Source organism: Anolis carolinensis, chromosome 6 (genome assembly GCF_035594765.1).
Source record: "Anolis carolinensis isolate JA03-04 chromosome 6, rAnoCar3.1.pri, whole genome shotgun sequence".
NCBI classification, from domain to species: domain Eukaryota; kingdom Metazoa; phylum Chordata; class Lepidosauria; order Squamata; family Dactyloidae; genus Anolis; species Anolis carolinensis.
The window spans coordinates 54,625,901-54,648,208 of NC_085846.1; positions in this window are offsets into that span (position 1 = coordinate 54,625,901).

Below are 22,308 nucleotides of genomic sequence, written 5' to 3' on the forward strand. Positions count from 1 at the left end.
CTTTCAAGAGGAATACCAACCAAAATTAAAAGAATGCACTATGCCAAACTTCTTTTGTTGTTATATAGAGCGCAATAACTCAAATGGGTCCAAATTGTCAGAGACGAATGAAAGCTGGTCCCTGCCTTAGGCTTGTAAACTTATGATGAATTCAACAAACTAATCTTTAGCCCTGTTTCAAATTAACACAATGAAGAATCAAAGAATACAACATTGCTTCCTTTTAATCTTTTCTTTTAAAATCACCAGTTAATTAACTCCATGGCTTTGGCCATTTCAACTTTTACATTCAGCTGCTAGTTCGTAAGTATTTGCATGCCCCTGAAGAAATGCCAAAAGACAGGGCAGTGGAAGGTTTAATCAAACCACTTACATGCAGATCCTCTAAACTGCCTTATGAAAACCATTTTTGTTAAGTAAGATTAAAATGGTTCATTACTCCCCGCCCCCGCAAAAAAAAAAAAATCAGTCACCACTGTTTACAGTAAGAGTTCAGTAGTTTTTGGAATTTCAAAAGGCAAGCAGACTCTTTTTTGTCTTCAATCAGAATTATTCATTTAAACGTCCTAAGATACAGGGTGATGTCACAAAATCTTTCACTTTAATAATTTTGTTTAAAGGTTTTGGTTTTCCCCATAATGTTTTAAAACTGCTACACCTCTGAAGTTATTAAGAGGTCACCATTTGTGACTGATTTTGGACTTTTGACTTGAAATCTGAAATGTTAAGGAAAGCTAATTCATTTGTTTGTTAGTCTGTGCAGGCTTTTATAATTAAAAAGAGAAGGGAGGGCTCAATAGAGGGTTCAGCAAGAGAGACTTCCCAGTGAAAGCGATTAATGCGTAATTTTGTGGAACTTTCTCCCACATGAAGGTTAGGATCACACTCCCCTTCTCTTTTTCTGTCAGGACACAAATAAATAATACATTTTATGTATTTCTTGCCTCTTCTCATAGTTCAAGACAGAGTACAAGATAATGAAAACATATCACCATTAAAATAAATATAGTCTTAAAGAGCTCAGCAATTAAATTTCTGGTCCTTTAACTAAAATATGTAAGATGCTTCTCAGATAAATTTATATTATCAGAGAATAGTGGCCAATAGTAGCATCAGTTTTCAGACCAGGTGAGGTCCAAGGAAGTTTGTAGGTCACTTAGCTCTCTTTAGGCCCCTTCTTTCTCCCTAGTTATTCTGTCACGTGCTGGGCCTGTAACTATTGTCTTTGTATAGGATGTATACTTTATGCCCAGCGGGAAGCCAGGGCGCTTCGAAAAGAGGTTCTTGAGAATTTTCCTGAAAAGGATAGTTCTTTGAGTCTTTAATGAGATAACAAAGTCTTTATTGTTGAACAAATAATAAATCTTCAAGGAGTCAAATAACACTTCAAGGTTTCCTTAATAGACTGTTGGCTCTTTCAGTCTTGTCCCCAAGGGACAGGCAATTGGCTTTGGATAACTATGAAAACCCTCTTATAACCTCTCCCAGGCTGTCTATCATATGGGCCTAGCTGATGTGGGACCCACTACTGATTCCAAGTGCGTCTGGGTATCGAGTGGACCTACCAACCAAGGCTTGTAGATGTTTCAGCTGGGGTTCCATGGATCTGTGGTGCCGTTCTCTCTCTGAGGTTTCTTTGGAAACTTTAGGGCTGTTTCCCTCAGGAGCTGCGAGGCTGAGAGGCTGCAAGCTCTCAGCCAGAGCCTTTGGGACCTTTTCCCCTGGAATTTCCGTTTCTGTTTTCTCGGATGTTCTATATCCCCGGATGTTATTGAGATAAGAAGCTTTTCTACGGGACGAGCTGGTCTACGTCCTATAGCTTAGCTTCCTTAGTGAGACTAACTTAAAAATGGCTCCTTCCCTCCCAGAGCCCTGAACAAGGGGCAGAACCAAACTTGATGATTGACAGGCGGCCTGCCCTATGACTGCAAACATTAGCAGAAAGAAAATAAAGTTAGAGCTTCTGGTACAGCCGTACCAGCACACTAGTCATGCAGGTGCCTCTGCTAATGTAAGTACAGGGTGCCTTCAACAGCAAAGATCTCTCATGGAGTTCTGTGGCCATCTGGTTGTGGTGGCAGTGACATGGAAGGTAAGGTGACAGTACAGTGGGGCTAAAGCAGTCTTGGCCCAGCTGGACCATTGCAGATGGTGGCTCCATTCCTTCTCAGAGGGACAAACCCAGAAGGTGGTGCTGGGGGATTCCTGTTCAAGCCTCTGGCCATTGGCCTGTGGGGTCCCTCGGGGCTCTGTTTTGTCCCCATGGTATTTAACATATGCATGTAATTCTAACCACTGAGAGTAGTCATCTGGAGTTTTGGGGTGCAATGTAATCTATATGCAGATGATACCCAGCTCTACTACAGTGTCCCTTTCCACCCAAAGCAAAGGCTATTAAAGAATAAAGTTGTTAAGAGTGAGCTAGGATGGTGCTGTATAACATTTTCATTGTTTTAAAGTGTTTTAAGTGATTTAACCCATGTATATGTTTAATTACATTTTAATATTTACATGCTGGAGAATTTAAATTGTATTGTTTTTAACTGTTGTGAGTAATTTTTCATCTCAGAGATAAAAAATGGGATATTGAGGAGGAGAGGAGGAGCAGGAAGTTGTAGTAGTAGTAGTAGTAGTAGTAGTAGTTATTTTCCCAAGTTTTACGAGCAAATTTTAAGATTAAAATTCCTTGACTTATAGTTGCATATAGATGGCAAATTATAATGGAATTTTGGAATTTCCAGTTTAGGAAAGGTTAATTAATATTTCCAGGCAGAATTCTTCACCAGTTTACCTGTCTCATCATTCCATAAGAATTTCAGTTAAAATGAAATCACAGTTGTAGAGTGAAAGACCCTGGGAGTAGAGTTTATGTGATTTTCCTGATTTTTTAAACTGAAATTTCCATGAGCTCTAAATAGCATAGTTAAAGGTGAGGGATGATGGGAGCTGCAATCCAACATGTGGAGGACCATGCATTCACAATTCCTGCTCCAAACTGAGTATAAAAGTTGTAATAAAGAGATACTGAAGGCCCTATGAGAAAGTACCAGGTACACCATGCTAACTCAGATATTCCATTTGTCCTGACCAACATGGAGCAGGGGAAAACTGAAATCTTTATCTCCACATTTTCTGCCTTAGATGCAGGAGAAAAGGAGATGGAAAAGCTAGCATATTTCATGCAGTGAGAAAGGAAACAATAATTCTTACTTGAGCCAGAGATACCACTATGCTGGAAAACAGTGGAAACAATGCAATTAAATCTGGTTCTCACAGAGGTATTACTCTCTCATTAGTTCACATCATCTCTCATCTGCCTTCCAGTCGTACCTTCTCCAAGTTATAATGAATTGACTCTATTTGTTACTCAGAGAACAGTCTCACCAAATACCCATTTGGAACACAAGGAGCCTTTGGGGTTTGCTTTCATAGTTTTTTTCCCACTAAAAACTCAAAGAGGCAATGAATGCCCATTACTTAGACAAATGAATGTTACTAAAGTATAAAGGAAAGAAATAGCCCTATGGAATTTGGCAAGCACATCACATATACTCTGTCATATGGTCTTTGCAACAATCCTTCAAGGTATGCTACTTTTAACATAAATTTAACATCAATTTAAAGTTCACTGGCTTGCTTAAAGCCAAATATCTCAGTTCTCCAGTAATGCTGGAAGAGGAGGAGGATATAGGTTGATCCCTTATCTGAACTCCTAGGGACTACAAGTAGTTTGGATTTTAATTTTTTCAGATTTTGGGATATCTGTATTTCCATATTTGTACATAATGAGACCCAATTAAGACTAAATATAAAATTCATTTGTGGTATATTTATATCTCATACACATATGCTAGGAGCCTTGGTGGCGAAGTGTGTTAAAGCGCTGAGCTGCTGAACTTGCAGACCGAAAGGTCCTAGGTTCAAATCCCGGGAGCGGAGTGAGCACCCGCTGTTAGCTCCAGCTTCTACCAACCTAGCAGTTCAAAAACATGCAAATGTGAGTAGATCAATAGGTACCACTCTGGCGGGAAGGTAACAGTGCTCCATGCAGTCATGCCGGCCACATGACCTTGGAGGTGTCTACGGACAACGCCGGCTCTTTGGCTTAGAAATGGAGATGAGCTTCAACCCCCAGAGTCAGACATGGCTGGACTTAACATCAAGGGAAACCTTTACCTTTACCTTACACATATACTGGAGGAAATTTTATGAGATTAAAAATGATTTTGTGCATGAAACAAAGTTTGTATACATTGAACCATGAGAAAGCAATCGTGTTACTGTCTCAGCCACCCATGTGGACAATTTGGATTATGAAAGATTTCAGAGTTTGGATTTCCAGATGATCAACTGCTTTTTTTTTAATGTGTCAGGAGCAACTTGAGTCGCTTCTGGAGTCAGAGAATCGGCCGTTTGCAAGGACGTTGCCCAGGGGACACCCGGATGTTTTGATGTTTTGACTATCCTTGTGGGAGGCTTCTCTCATGTCCCCACATGGAGCTGGAGCTGATAGAGGGAGCTCATCCGCGCTCTCCCCGGGTGGGATTCGAACCTGTCAGCCTTCAGGTCAGCAACCCAACCTTCAAGTCACAAGGCTTTAGTCTACTAAGCCATCATTAGATCAACTGCTAATAATAATACCGCTAAATAAAGAAACAGTTAACCACAATTGAAATCGAAAACACAAATTAAAAATACTCAATCAGTAAAAAAGTTTAATATCAGTTTTAAAAGCATACATATTAAAGCAATCAGTTCAAATTTTTAAAACTCATAATTTAAAAATCATCTGGATTGGCTTGCCAAAGAGATTTGTCTTTAGATCTGTTTTAAAGTGTCCAGCTATTGAATCTCTCCCAAAAGGTCATTCCTCAATTTGGAGGAAACTGATGAAAAAGTCCTTTGGTTAACAAGTTGCCAGCCAGATCCTGATTGATTGACACAGATGTCCAACAGAAGATCTGAATGTATTGGACAGATCAGTATATGGAAGAAGGCAGTCCAATAGGTAACCTGGACTCAAACCATGTAGGGTTAAAAGGTAACAACAGCATATTCTACCTTGCCCAGAAACAAATTGGCAATCGATGTCAAGCCAGAAGTCTCTCTGCTTCCACTTAGCAAAATCTATGACAGATTGCTTTATTTGAACCATGGCAGGAAGTCTCGATGGCTTGCCAGAGGAGAACTGAGGAAGACTAGCAGCCGCCGCCAGCTCTAAAAAATAGTCTCCAAACCCCTTTTTATGAATTACACAGCAGACACCCCTGTGTCCTTTTCCCCTCATACTTGCTTCACTGTAAGCTTTATTGTCTTCTTTTGCCTTTTCCTTTACTTTGACAGCCCGCCCTGGTTACCATGCAGCCCCTCAGTCTCAAACGGGGCTTCTCTCCCTTCTTTTCCCCATTACAACTGCCCCCTTGTATGCTCTCCAATCCAGGGTCAACCTCCATGCCCCCAAAACCCTGGCATTCAGAACCAGGTGCCCCCGGTATCCACAGATTAGGTGATGTCAGGATCCCTTATGTGTATGTTTTAATATTTTATGTTTTATGATTTTATGAAATGTCTTTGGAGCCATGAAGCCACCACCATGACCTTGGTGACCTTTTCACCAGCACCTCCTGACCTGAAGTTCCCCTTGTGTCTTCCTCAAGCACCCATCATCTTCGGAATTAATCCATCCCTATTGATTCCAATTTGAACCGACTATACAAAGGATGACCAGACTGAATTGGGCAAACTTCCTTTTGTGTGCCCTGCTGCTGCTCGGTCGTTTAGTCGTCTCCGACTCTTCGTGACCTCATGGACCAGTCCACGCCAGAGCTCCCTGTCGGCTGTCACTGCTCCCAGTTCCTCCAAGGTCAATCCAGTCACTTCAAGGATACCGTCCATCCATCTTGCCCTTGGTTGGCCTCTCTTCCTTTTTCCTTCCATTTTCTCCAGCATCGTGACCTTCTCGAAGCTTTCCTGTATCCTCATGATGTGGCCAAAATACTTCAGTTTTGCCTCTAATATCCTTCCCTCCATTATTTCCTGGAGGATTGACTGGTTGGATCTTCTTGCGGTCCAAGGCACTCTCAGGATTTTCCTCCAGCACCAGAGTTCAAAAGCGTCTATCTTCCTTCGCTCAGCCTTCCTTATGGTCCAGCTCTCGCATCCATAGGTTACTATGGGGAATACCATTGCTTTGACTATGTGGACCTTTGTTGCCAGTGTGATTTCTCTGCTGTTCACTACTTTGTCAAGGTTGGCCATAGCTCTCCTCCCAAGAAGTAAACGTCTTCTGATTTCCTGGCTGCAGTCTGCATCTGCAGTGATCTTCGTGCCTAGAAATATAAAGTCTGTCACTGCCTACACGTTTCCCCCCTCTATTTGCCAGTTATCAATAGGTGTAGTTGCCATGATCTTGGTTTTCTTGACGTTTAACTGCCCATAAATGACTCATTATCATCTGGCACGCTTCCTCGAGTCTGGAAGGTCCTGCCACTGCTTTTCTGATTATCATTTCCCTTTTCCCAGGAACAGATTCCTTAATCCCATGACTCTGAACAGCATGTTTGCAGAGTCATCAATGGACACAGGCACCATGGGCACCAGACCCACCCGATGATTCATTCACTAGACAATCACCAAAGCAATAATCCTCAGGGATCAGATGGCCCTGTTTTATTAGTCTTGAGTTTGAGACACTATTGACTATTCACAAATCCATATTTTCCTTTGGTTTTCCTGACCATCCCATCCCTGCCTGCCATTGGAGAGCTGAAATCTGCATCTGAAGAGGTAAAAACTCTCTGATTGGCTGTTGGATGCCACAGCCCCTCCACGTGGAGGGAATCCTCTCAGCATGAAGCCGGCCCCAGCTGGGCGAACATGCGAAAGACGAAAGACTTAACTGTATAAAATGTGTGTTTTACTTGTAAAATGGAATGTCAGCTTCTTTGAACAGCATACCGCTGGCTGTCATTCCTTCTGGCCGGATTGAATTAAATGCCTCGGTGACTTCTGCTTCAATTGGTGAGATTTCTTTGATTGAGGAACTTTGGGTTTTAGTTTTAAGTCTCGCCAGGCACAGACTCAGCTTCTGCGTTTCTGATCTCACTATCCGTGAACTGCTTTTAATTGCTCAATAACACAATCAGTGGGATGATTTCCATATAGGTGTAATATGAGCACTCCTGGATGCAACAATAATCAAGCTGGCTGCCATATTTTGCTCTCAACGTTTCTGAACTCAGCACAAACATTGCCCATGCTGATTCAGTGGGTGTGTAACCCCATCCAGGATTGATTAACATACTTTCAAATTAGGATTGTTAAAAGACCTCCATTTTGTCTGGAGTAAGATTCAGATTATTTTTCCTTATCCAGTCCATTACTTCCTCCTGGCATTCATTTAGAGGAGACACAGTATTCTTAGTGGATGCTGCTTTTGAAGGCATAAACTAGAATATTTGGATGTCATAGGAATATAGATAGCTCCCGGCCAAATGCCTCCAGTTGATTGCTCCCAGTCATTTCAAGAAGATGTTAAGCTCCCCAGGCATTCAAATATTCTTTTCATCCCTAGCCCAAGGTTTTGTGGGAAATTATATTAACAGAATCCTGTTAAGCTGTTATAATTTATTATATAGTGTAATCATGGTACATGGTGCTTTACAAGAATAAGGAAAAAAATCAGTTCCCTGCCCTCAGGCTTGCAATCTAAAGATATGTCATACAAGGGGAAAGGATGGTAATGGGGAAAGGGATTAGATCCAACAGCGGCTGGACCAGGGCAGTGGCAGTTGAGAGGGTGAGTGAGGGTCTTTTCCTCTGCATTGGGAATATGCTTGATGGAGCTGTGTCTGCCTCTTCTTTGCTCCATCTGATGCCACGACAGTGGCAGTTGGTTCTTTCAGATCACATATAATTCTAAAAATAGTATGAAGCTTGAAACATAATGGAAGAAAATGCAACAGTTAATCTGTTGAATTTTCATAATTAGAATGCAAATTAGAGTATGCGAATAATAGACCCAGATTTGCAGAAGTGGAATATGGCAACCCTAAGTAGGTCTGGCTTTGGACTTTATCACATTTCGTTGTCTAACACTGGTGACAGCAGGGGGATTCACCAGGCATTGCAGAGAATCTGTGGGGCAGCCGTGGAATCTGTGCCCCACAGCACTGCTTTCCCCATCACATGGGGGAAAGAATTGCTGCCCAGCTTCCCCTTGCACCATCCCCGTTGCTTGCAATGAGAACGCGGGAAACCTCCTGTGTTCTTGCTCCATTGCAGGATGCTGAGAGCACAGTTCAGGGATTGAGCCTACAGGAAGTAGCTGTATGTTATGTGAAGGGATCCAGTGGGAACTCAAGAACTGTGCTCTCAGCATCCTACGGCGGGTCTGAAAGCCCATGTGATGAAGTTGCAAATATCTTTCATACGTTTTCTGGGGTTAGAAAGCAGAAGAAAGTTATCTGCTAGTCTCAAGTGGAACACTGTGGTCATCTTCCACTGAAAACTGACCATAAAAATCATGCAGGAGGACCCACAAATGATTAGAGAAATGTATTGGTTCTCCAGCACATGGTCAACTTCTAGGTAAAAGCTGTGCTGTAGGACCAAGGGATTCCTAGAGAGAACTTATTAATGAAATAGCTGAATAATGTGCCTATCTAAAAGTCAAAAGGGAGCCCCGGTGGCGAAGTGCGTTAAAGCACTGAGCTGGAGACCGAAAGGTCCCAGGTTCAAACCCCGGGAGTGGCGGAAGCGGCCGCTGTTAGCTCCAGCTCCTGCCAACCTAGCAGTTCGAAAACATGCCAATGTGAGTAGATCAATAGGTACCGCTCCGGCGGGAAGGTAACGGCGTTCCATGCAGTCATGCTGGCCACATGACCTTGGAGGTGTCTACGGGCAACGCTGGCTCTTCAGCTTAGAAATGGAGATGAGCACCAACCCCCAGAGTCAGACATGACTGGACTTAACATCAGGGGAAACCTTTACCTTTACCTTAAAAGTCAAAGTATGCATGTGTTTTGGTTGGTTGGTTGATGCCACAAAGATTCCTACATAACTTGATAGATCTGAGCCAAAGCTGGCACACATACCCTTCATTATCTAACTTAAAAGAATAGAGAGGTTTGAACAACAACAAAAATACCTCAACCTTTTTGGGCCCAGAGCTGAGGGAAAGAAACAGAACACAGTGAATTTGCTTTTTCTAAGTAAAGTGCCTCCCCCTCCCATCATATGACTGGGAAATAAAAGAAGTGATTCAGATTGGCTGATGCTAGGTGACATGTGTATGAGAGAAAAGAAAGAAGGAAGTTAGGAAGTAAGTTAGGAAGGAGGGAGGGAGGGAGGGAGGAGGGATGGACATTTTTACAAAGTCTAAATGTATGCATCTGTTACAATTTTTTAAAACCAATTAAGTTAGTTCTCCAATAATCACTCAGAATTTAATTGCTGAAACAATTTGGAATGTCAGAGAATTTGGAACACATAAAATGAATAATAATCCAAGGCCAAATGTTTCAATTTCTCAAAAGAATACTTGATTAGGATAAACAGTCCTAGAAACAATCCATGACAGCACAGTAGAACTCCAATGTTTGTTAAGACAAAATAATGTAATTATGAACTTAAAATAAAGACAAGATAAATATTGAAAGCATTCTTCTTCATGACTTTAGTTTGTTGGATGTTTGTAGTTTGCTGGATTAATTTCCTTATTTCATCTTCTCATATGACGACTGCACACATCAATGACAGTCTTGCTTCATTGTAGGTATAGCTTTGCTTCTCCTTCCATCACACATACATGTGTACATTTGCGCGCACACACAAGTTAGGAGCTGATATAGGCTGCTAATTTCTGTTTGGTTTCTACAAGAATTATGTGAAGAAGACATAAATAACACCGTAAACATTAGGTGGTAAATATGGAAGGCCAGAAGCTATGACTGCGACATTGTGTCTTACATATCAATACAGTAGAGTCTCACTTATCCAACATAAACAGGCCGGCAGAATGTTGGATAAGCGAATATGTTGGATAATAAGGAAGCATCAAGGAAAAGCCTATTAAACATCAAATTAGTTTATGATTTTACAAATTAAGCACCAAAACATCATGTTATACAACAAATTTGACAGAAAAAGTAGTTCAATACACAGTAATGCTATGTAGTAATTACTGTATTTACGAATTTAGCACCAAAATATCACGATAGATTGAAAACATTGACTACAAAAATGTGTTGGATAATCCAGAATGTTGGATAAGTGAGTGTTGGATAAGTGAGACTCTACTGTACTTAGGTAAACTTGGAAGGATTATCTACCATCTATATATACTATTTGTATTTTATGGTCTGTGTCAACAGAAACGCTAAGCACTGTTAAGATTTGTTAAGATAGTATCTTCTCAGCTGTGACTTAGGCCCTGACTTCACAGCCACATAACATGGCATAGGAAACTGATTACTCTGGAAATATTGTTCCAGGTTAATCTGTTTCAAACTGGAACAAACCTAATTATCTATTATCACATTTTCTGTGAGACTAATTGTTTACATAAATGAAATGCTCTTAAGTGTTTGTTATTTCATTTGACTGAATATGTCAGCTGATGGTCTAGAAAAGGAATAAAAAAAGGTAAGAAGAGAGAGAAATCAGGCAACTAATGTCTGCCTCGATCATATGAAGAAGTTTGTTCAGTAATAGCTGTGCTTTCCTTGATGATAGTCCAAATATCCTAACACGGATGGACCATACTGGCAAGAGAAGCGACTAGGCTATACTGAGTAGATGTATTTCCAGTTATGATTATAATGCATGCCCATTATGGATGTTTATAGATATGTAATGGATGCTGCTACATATGGAGATGCTCAAAGATATTAATCTTTGGAAGCATGTGTGTTCATAGATGTCTGTTTAGATATCTATAATTCCTCTACAGAATCGTCATTGTCGTCGTTTTCGACTCTTTGTGACCTCATGGACCAGTCCACGCCAGAGCTCCCTGTCGGCCGTCACCGCCCCCAGTTCCTTCAAGGTCGAGCCAGTCACTTCAAGGATACCGTCCATCCATCTCGCCCTTGGTCGTCCTCTCTTCCTTTTTCCTTCCATTTTCTCCAGCATCATGATCTTCTCCAAGCTTTCCTGTCTTCTCATGATGTGGCCAAAATACTTCAACTTTGCCTCTAATATCCTTCCCTCCAGTGAGTAGTCGGGCATTATTTCCTGGAGGATGGACTGGTTGGATCTTCTTGCGGTCCAAGGCACTCTCAGGATTTTCCTCCAGCACCAGAGTTCAAAAGCGTCTATCTTCCTTCGCTCAGCCTTCCTTATGGTCCAGCTCTCACATCCATAGGTTACTATGGGGAATACCATGGCTTTGACTATGCGGACCTTCGTTGCCAGTGTGATGTCTCTGCTTTTCAGTATTTTATCGAGATTGGCCATTGCTCTCCTCCCAAGAAGTAAACGTCTTCTGATTTTCTGGCTGCAGTCTGCATCTGCAGTGATTTTCGCACCTAGAAATATAAAGTCTGTCACTGCCTCCACGTTTTCTCCCTCTATTTGCCAGTTGTCAATCGGTCTGGTTGCCATGATTTTGTTTTTCTTGACGTTTAACTGCAACACAGCTTTTGCACTTTCTTCTTTCACCTTGATGATAAGGCTCCTCAGCTCCTCCTCACTTTCAACCATCAGAGTGGTATCATCTGCATATCTAAGGTTGTAAATGTTTCTTCCAGAAATTTTAACGCCAGCCTTGGATTTGTCAAGACCCGCACGTCGCATGATGTGTTCTGCGTACAAGTTGAATAGGTAGGGCGATAGTATCCAGCCCTGCCGTACTCCTTTCCCAATCTTGAACCAGTCTGTTGTTCCGTGGTCTGTTCTTACTGTAGCTACTTGGTCTTTATACAGATTTCTCAGGAGACAGACAAGGTGACTTGGTATCCCCATACCACCAAGTACATGCCACAGTTTGTTATGGTCTACACAGTCGAAGGCTTTAGAGTAGTCAATAAAGCAGAAGTAGATGTTTTTCTGAAACTCCCTGGCTTCATCCATTATCCATCGGATATTGGCAATTTGGTCTCTCGTTCCTCTGCCTTTTCTGAACCCAGCTTGGACATCTGGCAGCTCTCGCTCCATGTATTGCTGGAGTCTGCCTTGCAGGATCTACAGAATAGATGGCATTATTTGGTGGATAAATGATAAATATTGTTTAAGAACGTAAGGTTCTTGTAGATGTTAGCTGTAGTGAATCCTACTAGAAAGTGTAGCACCTTAGTTGCCATATACTGCAATATTTTGTGCCTTACAAGTCAACGTGAATAAATAGATAAAGCTGTGCCCGAAACCCAAAAAGCATTTACCCTCCCAGCTCATTCTTTACAAACAATATGGCATCAGTTCCAGAAATTTATTCATCCCACAGTATAAATGAGTTACAAAGTAAGAAGTATCCCCTCTCTGTGCAGAAGTAACAAGGCTATTGTGTGGATGAGATAGGATCCTCAATTGCATCTGCAGCTTCTTCTGTTAATCCTTGCTATTTCCGATAATGATGTTGACATTACAGGCTATAACCAATACTCTTTTTTCCAGTCAGATGAAATTGTTCTATAATAGTTTAAATAATAACAAGATCTGGGATTTGAAATGGTCAATGTCCCTTTAACGCCAGCCTCTGATCTCACTTTATAGTGTGATTTCCCTTACTGTGAATTGCTGAAGGCAAGAGGGGTTTCCCTCACTTAGAATAAGAAAATAGCAAAGCTTGATTTTGGTGAGTATCAATTTCATGATTTTCAAACTATCTTCAATAGCAAACATAAGAATAATTTATCTCTCCAAATACCCTCACAGCAAGAAACCTAGAAAGCACATGTCCAGACTACCTACTGCTGTTTTGAGTGGGACAGAGAGTCCCTCTTCCCCCAAAAACCATCAGCACGTTTCAAATTTTACTTTTTAAAAACTTTAACAATGGTTGATTTAATTATCATTTGTGGGCTCAAAAATGAGTAGCATGTTTTCTGTCCTCAGAATGTACATACTGACTTTGTTTCTTCCATTGTCTAGAGAAGTCTTCTTATTCTCTATAATTTGCTAACCCATTATTTTAATAATGCTTTTACATGTGCATTCCAATTGACCATAAGGTTTAGCTCAGAATAAAATGAGATTAGAATGACTGATAATGAGCAGAAAATGTTGGGATTCTCATGTGCACCTGGTTAATCTTCCCTGGACTATGCAAATAAATGTTTGAAATATTGGTTGCAGAATGCAAGTTGCTCCATCACATTTTAGGGGCAAAAATATGCATATCACAAACACAGAAATAACATTTACTTTTATTATTATTTTTCAAAAAGATTTTGGTGATGTGCTGATTATTGCCAGTTTAACTTAATTATTAATTGACAAACAATTATTTCTGACTGCCTAAAATCAATCTGTCTATCTATCTATCTATCTATCTATCTATCTATCTATCTATCTATCTATCTATCTATCTATCTATCATGATGCATATAGACAAACTGCTTAGCAGATCCTTTCATGTCTATTCATGATAGCAAAGATCTCACTAATAGATGTAGGATAATACTGAAGATTTTTAATATGAATGAATCCATCTGACTGTACTGTATGAACTATGTCATATTTTCCATCCTTTAACATTGGGTTCAGCTCCAGGCTATGCCTTAACCTCTCATCATTTACACAAAATATCATTTGAACCCAAAGCCAACTCAAACTTTCAGGATGATTAAAAACATATTTGTACTGTCATCCATTTTCTTATATCAGTCTTTGTCAGATATTCATCAGTTCACAGTAAGGAAAACATTGATGTAAGCAGTTTCTATATAACTTATTTTTGGTTAGCACTGAGCACAAAATCCCCACACATTGTTACACTCAGATTACAAAGATGTATCCATTTTCCCTAAAGTGTTTACTGTGAGACCAATGGTACCATATTGATATCAATGATACATATAATTTCAAGCTATTACTTCAGACAAGCAACTATTTCAATTACTATTAAAATTACAAGCAATTATTTCAATTCAATATTATTCATATTGTTAGTTTTGGAAGAACTAATAGACCTTTTGTAAACATTGCAAATTATGAGAAATAAATTACATAGACAGGTAAAATTACATGTACCAGGTATGCCTCTATCTTGATTCCAGTTATTGTGAACTACACTGAAATCTTCAGAGTGGTTCCAAGAAACCCTACTTAGTAGGAAGAATTCTTTTATCTGTCTGTATCTTTTGGTGAAAACAGGTGAGACTCCACTTATACAAACATTATAAGGTAGTCTTGAACAGTTGAGAAAATGAAACCACTAGCATAAGAATATTTATGCCATTGTATGTTTCAGTGTATTTGGCCAACTGGATTCTACCATGTTTCCCCGAAAATAAGACAGTGTCTTATATTAATTTTTGCTCCCAAAGATGCTCTAGGTCTTATTTTCAGGGGATGTCTAATTTTTCCATGAACAAGAATTCACATTTATTGTTGAACAAAAAATGAACATTTATTATTTATTGTACAGTAGTTGTCATCACAAACCAGCATAACCAGACAAACTGTGAATCCTATCAAGAATTTCTTGTTACTACCATTATTTCCATGTACAACAATGTACCGATCCTGCATGCTCTCATGTTCTGTTCAGTGGGCATGCTTCCAAACAAAAACTTTGCTAGGTCTTGCTTTCGTGGGAGGCCTTATATTTAGCAATTCAGCAAAACCTCTACTAGGTCTTATTTTCTGGGGATGTCTTATTTTAGTGGAAACAGGGTAGCTAACAAGGGCATAAATACTTGAAAATGAAAACAATAGATTGTAGGATTTTTCTGTCTCATGTGCCAAAAAACTTGGTTGACTTCAGGTACTGTGGAGATTACTTTGAAATCCATGGTCAATGTGATAGTGAGTCCTATTTCTCTCTGAAAATCAGTATCTGGTGATGGCAGGTTCTTTCGGGAAATGTTAGGGAAGTCTGGACCTATGAGTAGAGAGCAGAAGCTGAGCTATATCTTGGGGTTTTGGTGGTCTTCCTTGATTCTTGACTCTGAGTGTGTATGTTGAATGTTTGTATGGGGGCAGCTACTTCTTTTTGGACATCTACTGTCTGTGGTCTAAGGGATGAGGCTTCTTCTAAGGACTTCATCAGACAGAACTGGAGATAGTGGGGGGATGCGGGGGAAATCATCTGTGTATAGAATCATTTTCTTTGTGTATGGAATCATCTTCTTTGCATGGATTTCTGTCTTTAAAGAAGATGAAGATTTTACTTACCCCATCACACAGGATCACCTCCTCCCACCTCAACAAATCTTGACAAGACAGAGGTCCTCCAGGTCAGTCGCACATCCGATCAGGGTATTGGGTGGCAACCTGTGCTTGATGAGGTCGCACTCCCCCTGAAGGCGCAGGTCCGCAGCTTGGGGGTCCTTCTGGACTCAACACTGACACTTGATGCTCAGGTGTCGGTGGTGGCCGGGAGGGCCTTTGCACAATTAAAACTTGTGTGCCAGCTGCGACCTTACCTTGTGAAGTCTGATCTGGCTACGGTGGTCCATGCCTTAGTTACCTTGAGGTTGGATTATTGTAACGCACTCTACATGGGGCTGCCCTTGAAAACGGCCCGGAAACTTCAGTTAGTCCAGCGTTCGGCAGCCAGGCTTCTAACTGGAGCAAATTACAGGGAGCGGTCTACCCCCCTGTTTAAGGAGCTCAACTGGCTGCTGTTTATTTTCTGGACCCAATTCAAGGTGCAGGTGATGACCCACAAAGCCCTGAACGGTTTGGGACCCACCTACCTTTGTGACCGCATTTCTCCCTATGAACCCACACAATCTCTTCGTTCGTCGGGGAGGCCTTCCTCTCGCTTCCGCCGCTGTCACAAGCATGGTTGGTGGGGATGAGGGAGAGGGCCTTCTCCGTGGTGGCCCCCCAGCTCTGGAACGCACTCCCAAGGAAATTCGGCTAGCTGCCACTTTGGAAGGGTTTAGGAAAAGCCTGAAAACCTGGCTGTTCACACAGGCTTTTGAATAAGTACCACCCTCCTGAATGCTAAATTCTTGTACAAATGGTTATTCTTGATCGGTTGCATCCGCATAGGTAATTTCTCTATAGAGCCTCAGGGTTCAACTCACTTTTGGGTTCTCCCCCATGTTCTTATAGCCCCACTCTGACAACAAAAGTGGCCCTGTATTTGTTTAAAGCTGCTAAAAGGAGATCAGAGTACATAGATCAGATTGGGGTGCAGTGTAGGGGAGACGAGGATAGTTGATGCATAGATCTTTAGCTAAACTACATTGGCACCAAGCAGGCAGACACCTGTATATCTGTATTTTATTTTAAGTGAACCAGATGTAGTATGTTTTTTTTTATTGTCTGTCCTTGATAAGGCCAACTGGTTAATCAATAAATTGTTGTTGTTGTTGTTGTTGTTGTTGTTGTTGTTGTTGGGTTCTCCCCCATGTTCTTATAGCACTTTTAACTTCCTAAATGTTTACAAGTCTCACTTAGTGCACTTTGATCAGCCCATCCTTATGTTTTTATTGATGTGTTTTAACTTTGTCTTATTAATGGTTTGATTTTAATCATCTATTTTAATTTTTCATTTGTGCGTTTTCGGTATTTGATGTTTTTGTATGTATACTCATTTGCATTTGTAAGCCGCCCTGAGTCCCTGTGGGGAGATAGAGGTGGGGTACAAGAATAAAATTATTATTATTATTATTATTATTATTATTATTATTATTATTAACCATCCACTAAGAAGACAGACACCACTTCTGGGATTCTTGACTAAGGACCTTGTCCCTGGCTTTAGTTCACTGGCGAAACACCATAGGTGACAGCCAGAAGCCTGTATCATTGGGGTGAGGGGGAGATATGAGTTTTAAATGCCATTTAAGTGTATTCATTGTATTTTAATTCTGTTTTACCACACTATTGTTATTCAATAGTTTTTAAACTTTTGTATTGTTCTTTTAAAACTTGTCTAGTGTGGATTGTTAGCCACCTTGAGTCCCCATGGGGAGAAAGGCGGGGTATAAATAAATATAATAATAGTTATGGTGATGGTGGTGGTGATGATGATGATGATGATGATTGGCTCCATGGTACTTCATCTATGAACTGTTTTAGAAGTGTGTGGAAACGGGGGGGGGGGAGGGGGGAGACTTGCATATGATGAAGTCCTAAGTCACTCATTTGTTTGTGGGCATAGATAGCAGCCACTGACATGCACCTTGTGGTGCAAGTATTCAAATGAATAAAAATTGTTGCAGTTTGAAAGGGATGCAAAAATAGCTGCACTGATGGAGGCAGAAGGATCTGTCATTGTTTGTTGCAGTGTGTGTGCAATGTTTGTCTTTTTGCCAGAAAACCTCATTGACTACACTCACAGCAAGTGCAAACTGGTGGCTCTCTTGAAAGAGAAGGTCACTGCACTGCAACTATGTGTTAAAACTCTTCAACACATCAGAGAACATGAGGATTTCCTGGATAGAAAAGAGGGAGAATTGAAACTAGATCGCCAAGAGGATGAAACTGCGAAAGAAAATGAAGAGTTCTGTAACACTGAAGGAGCACCCTGGAGGACAGTCGCCATTAGGAACAGACCATTGGGAGATTTGAGATAATAGCTTAAACAGCTGTCCAAAAGCAAGCTCTAAGCACATCTATGGGAATTGTAGAGGCGAAGCTGAGGGAGAGAACTAGAGCCACGATAAACCTCACAGAAGAATTAAAGATGCGAACAGCCAATGCTTTAAATGTCTAAACACAATTCACTGAGTTTGTGAAACAAACAAGGCAAACTTTCAGTCCTAATGCAAAAAGGTAAACACGACTTTAACAGAGATTAGATGGGATGGCTCCCATGACTGTACCACAACAATTGAAAAAAATAATCACTTTAAAAAGGAATAGATTGAGAAGAAAATAATGGATGGTAGTATTATATGTTAAAGACAAATACTTGTATGGAAATTCATAGTACCGTATATACTCGAGTATAAGCCAACCCGAATATAAGCTGAGGCACCTAATTTTACCACAAAAAACTGGGATAACTTATTGACTCGAGTATAAGCCGAGGGTGGGAAATGCAGCAGCTACAGGTAAATTTCAAAATAAAAATAGATACCAATAAAATTTCATTGATTGAGGTATCAGTAGATTAAATGTTTTTGAATATTTAAAAGAAAAACAATAAACTAGCTCTATAAGTGGAAAAGTAGGGGCAACAAAAACAATATGATATCAACAATAACCTAACAACAACAACAACAACAACCACAACAACAACAACAACAAAACTTCATCTGGATCCCACCCTATCTCCCCATGGGGACTCAGGCCGGCTTCCAACATAGTAACAGGCAAATATTCAATGCTTATATAAACAATGCAGAGCTAGATATAGATCTATAATTATAGATACTAATTTCACATATGCATTTCCCCCTGAAATGTTTGCAAATCCACCCCTCTCTCTATGTTTGTGTGTGTGCATTTGGTTCTCGCAGAAGCAGAGGCAGCAGGAGGACATTTTTGCTCCCTGGCTTCAGGTAGGATTTGGCTAAGATTTGGCTAAGATTTTAAACTGAGTGTGGGCTTGGCTCCTGTGGTCAAAGTCTAACTGTTGTGTGACTGTTGTGTTGAAAGAGAGCCAGGTACTTAAGTTGATTGACAGCAGGCATTGTCCCCTTTTAATTGAGTTTCTGGGAAAGCTTTATTTGCCAGTGTCGCGCGCGAAAAAGGCACCTTTACTAACTATCCTTTGCAGTACATACAGGAAACAAAACAACATAAACAAATACACAAAGAGGTGGTTTGTTGCAGTCTGCACATAAAGTGCGTGCATATTACTTAACTGTACAAAGATCCCACTTGGCCACCACGCTCACCAAGAGATGCAACAAAAGCAAAACATTCCCATCACATGCACCAGCTGTGGCATGTTCCGCTTTTTCACACAAAAACTAGACAACTACATCTGCTCCAAATGCAAACAGATGACTCTGATGGAGCAGAGGATCCAACAGCTCGAGCACTGTATTAAGACCCTTAAGGACATTCAGGCACTCTTCTTGGACACTGCACAACACGCTGCTGTAGATCTGCAGCCTGCATCACACCAACACCACCAAGACCATGATCAGGAACCTTATGGGGAGATCAACTCAAAGGTAGACAACCCTCAGGCTTGGAAGGAGGTCACCCATAGAAGGAGACGCAGGACCAGGCAGCCTCCGCAGAACTCCTCTGCTCAGCTGCATTTACACAACAGATTTGAAATTCTTACATCATTAACATACAATCAGGAAACATATCTTGTGGAGGACCACAGTTTCTTAGATACCACTCAGTGGACCACCCTGGATCAATGCGCAGGGGATAGCCCTGACGGGGACAGTGCATCACCACAGTCATACTTATGTAATCATGCAAATGCTCCATCCCCAATCATAGGCCAGGAGCAACAGGAACATCCTTGGGAGAGTAATGGGCTCTCGGATGTATCTCAATGGATTGTCATTGATGAATGCACTGGGGATGTTGAGGAGGAGGACAACACTTTACACCTACATGATTCACTTCCACAGGAACACTCTTCGGGGGACATACACACTGTCTTGCACAAAAGGGACCCTGTCAATCCTCAAAGGAAACAGGTCTTGGTAGTAGGTGACTCCCTCCTTAGAGTAACGGAAGCCATCATTTCCAGACCGGATGGGATGGCTCGAGAAACATGCTGCCTCCCGGGGGCAAAAATACACCATATCACTCAGAGGCTCAGCAGGCTCCTAAAGCCCCATCACCCTTCCCACCTTATGTTGATTCATGTAGGTACCAATGACACCGCTAGGCATACTTTTCAAAAGATCACAAATGATTTTCGAGCTCTGGGAACAAAGCTAAAACTGTATAATGTACATGTGATCTTTTCATCCCTCCTCCCCGTTGTAGGACACGGCTCTACAAGGTCCGGAAAAATAGTACAGGTCAATAACTGGCTCAGAAAATGGTGTCAAGAGGAGCATTTTGGCTTCCTTGACCATGGTCTACTCTTCCAAGAGGATGGACTACTGGCAAGCGATGGGGTGCATCTCACACAAGTAGGAAAACATCTTTTTGCACACAGACTCACAAACCTCATCAGGCGCACTTTAAACTAGATCCACTGGGGGAGGGGAACAACAGCCTGGCGAACACTATATTACCCACGACCACAGGGAACCGCCAAAAGGCTAAACGGAGGGCTGCACAAACACAGCAAGGACCAAGTACAGAGAGCACAATAATCCCAAATAAACAGTTCGAGGGGAGGTCACAGGGGCTTACATGTCTTTACACTAATGCTCAGAGCATGGGAAATAAGCAAGACGAACTCCAACTCCTAGCACAGCACCACACATACGATGTCATAGGCATCACTGAAACCTGGTGGGATGACTCCCATCACTGGAATTTAACCATTGAGGGCTATAACCTCTTTCACAGAAATAGAACAAAGGGGAGAGGAGGGGGAGTAGCTTTATATGTCAAAAACAGTTACGTTGCAGAAGAAATGCAAGACTGTAATCCGGGAAACCAGCTTGAAAGCATCTGGATAAGAATCAAGGGAACCGGGACTCAAAAAGATCTTCTCGTGGGTGTCTACTACAGACATCCGAGTCAGGATGAAGGACTTGATGAAGCCTTCTGTCAACAGCTGACCAAACAGGCACAAAGAAGAGATATAGTAGTCATGGGCGATTTCAATTATCCCGATATCTGCTGGAAAACAAACTCAGCCAAGAGTACAAAGTCCAACAAATTCCTCACTTGCCTTGCAGATAATTTTATGGTCCAGAAGGTAGAAGAGGCAACAAGGGGATCAGCAACTCTTGATCTAATCTTAACAAATGTGGAAGACCTGGTCAATACAGTTGAAGTGGTTGGATCCTTAGGGGCAAGTGACCATGTGCTCCTGCAGTTTGCAATACAAAGGAATGCTGAAACTAAGACAAGTCAAACACGCATTCTGGACTTTAAGAGAGCTGACTTCCAAAAAATGAAGGAATTACTGAGCGGCATTCCATGGACGCCGATATTAAAAAACAAGGGAGTTAAGGATGGATGGGAGTTTTTCAAAAGTGAAATACTCAAGGCGCAAATGCAAACAGTGCCAACAAAGAAGAAAAATAAGACAAGTGCAAAGAAGCCAGAATGGATGTCCAAAGAACTTCTAACTGAGCTAAAGCTCAAAAGTGACATGCACAAGAAGTGGAAAAGGGGAGAAATCACCAAAGAAGAATTCAAACGTATAGCCAACACCTGCAGGGAAAAGGTTCGCAAGGCTAAAGCGCAAAATGAGCTCAGGCTTGCCAGGGACATAAAAAACAACAAAAAAGGCTTTTTTGCTTACGTTGGTAGAAAAAGGAAGAAAAAGGAGGTGATAGGGCCACTGCAAGGAGAAGATGGGGTGATGGCGACAGGGGACAGGGAAAAGGCAGAACTGCTTAATGCCTTCTTTGCCTCGGTCTTCTCACAAAAAGAAAGCCATCTTCAACCTCAGCAACATGGAATGGACGAAGGATTGGGGGAAATCCAACCCCAAATAGGGAAACAAGTTGTCCAGGAACACCTGGCCACTCTAAATGAATTCAAGTCCCCAGGGCCAGATCAGCTACATCCAAGAGTACTGAAGGAACTAGCGGAAGTTATTTCAGAACCACTGGCAATTATCTTCGAGAGTTCTTGGAGAACGGGAGAAGTCCCAGCAGATTGGAGGAGGGCGAATGTGGTCCATATCTTCAAGAAGGGAAAAAAGAACGACCCAAACAATTACCGTCCGGTCAGCCTCACATCAATACCAGGCAAAATTCTGGAAAAGATCATTAAGGAAGTGGTCTGCGAACACTTAGAAACAAATGCGGTCATTGCTAATAGTCAACACGGATTTACCAAAAACAAGTCATGGCAGACTAATCTGATCTCTTTTTTCGATAGAGTTACGAGTTGGGTCGATACAGGGAATGCTGTGGATGTAGCCTACCTGGATTTCAGTAAGGCCTTCGACAAAGTCCCCCACGACCTTCTGGCAAACAAACTAGTAAAATGTGGGCTAGACAAAACTACGGTTAGGTGGATCTGTAATTGGCTAAGCGAACGAACCCAAAGGGTGCTCACCAATGCGTCGTCTTCATCATGGAAAGAAGTGACAAGTGGAGTGCCGCAGGGCTCCGTCCTGGGCCCGGTTCTGTTCAA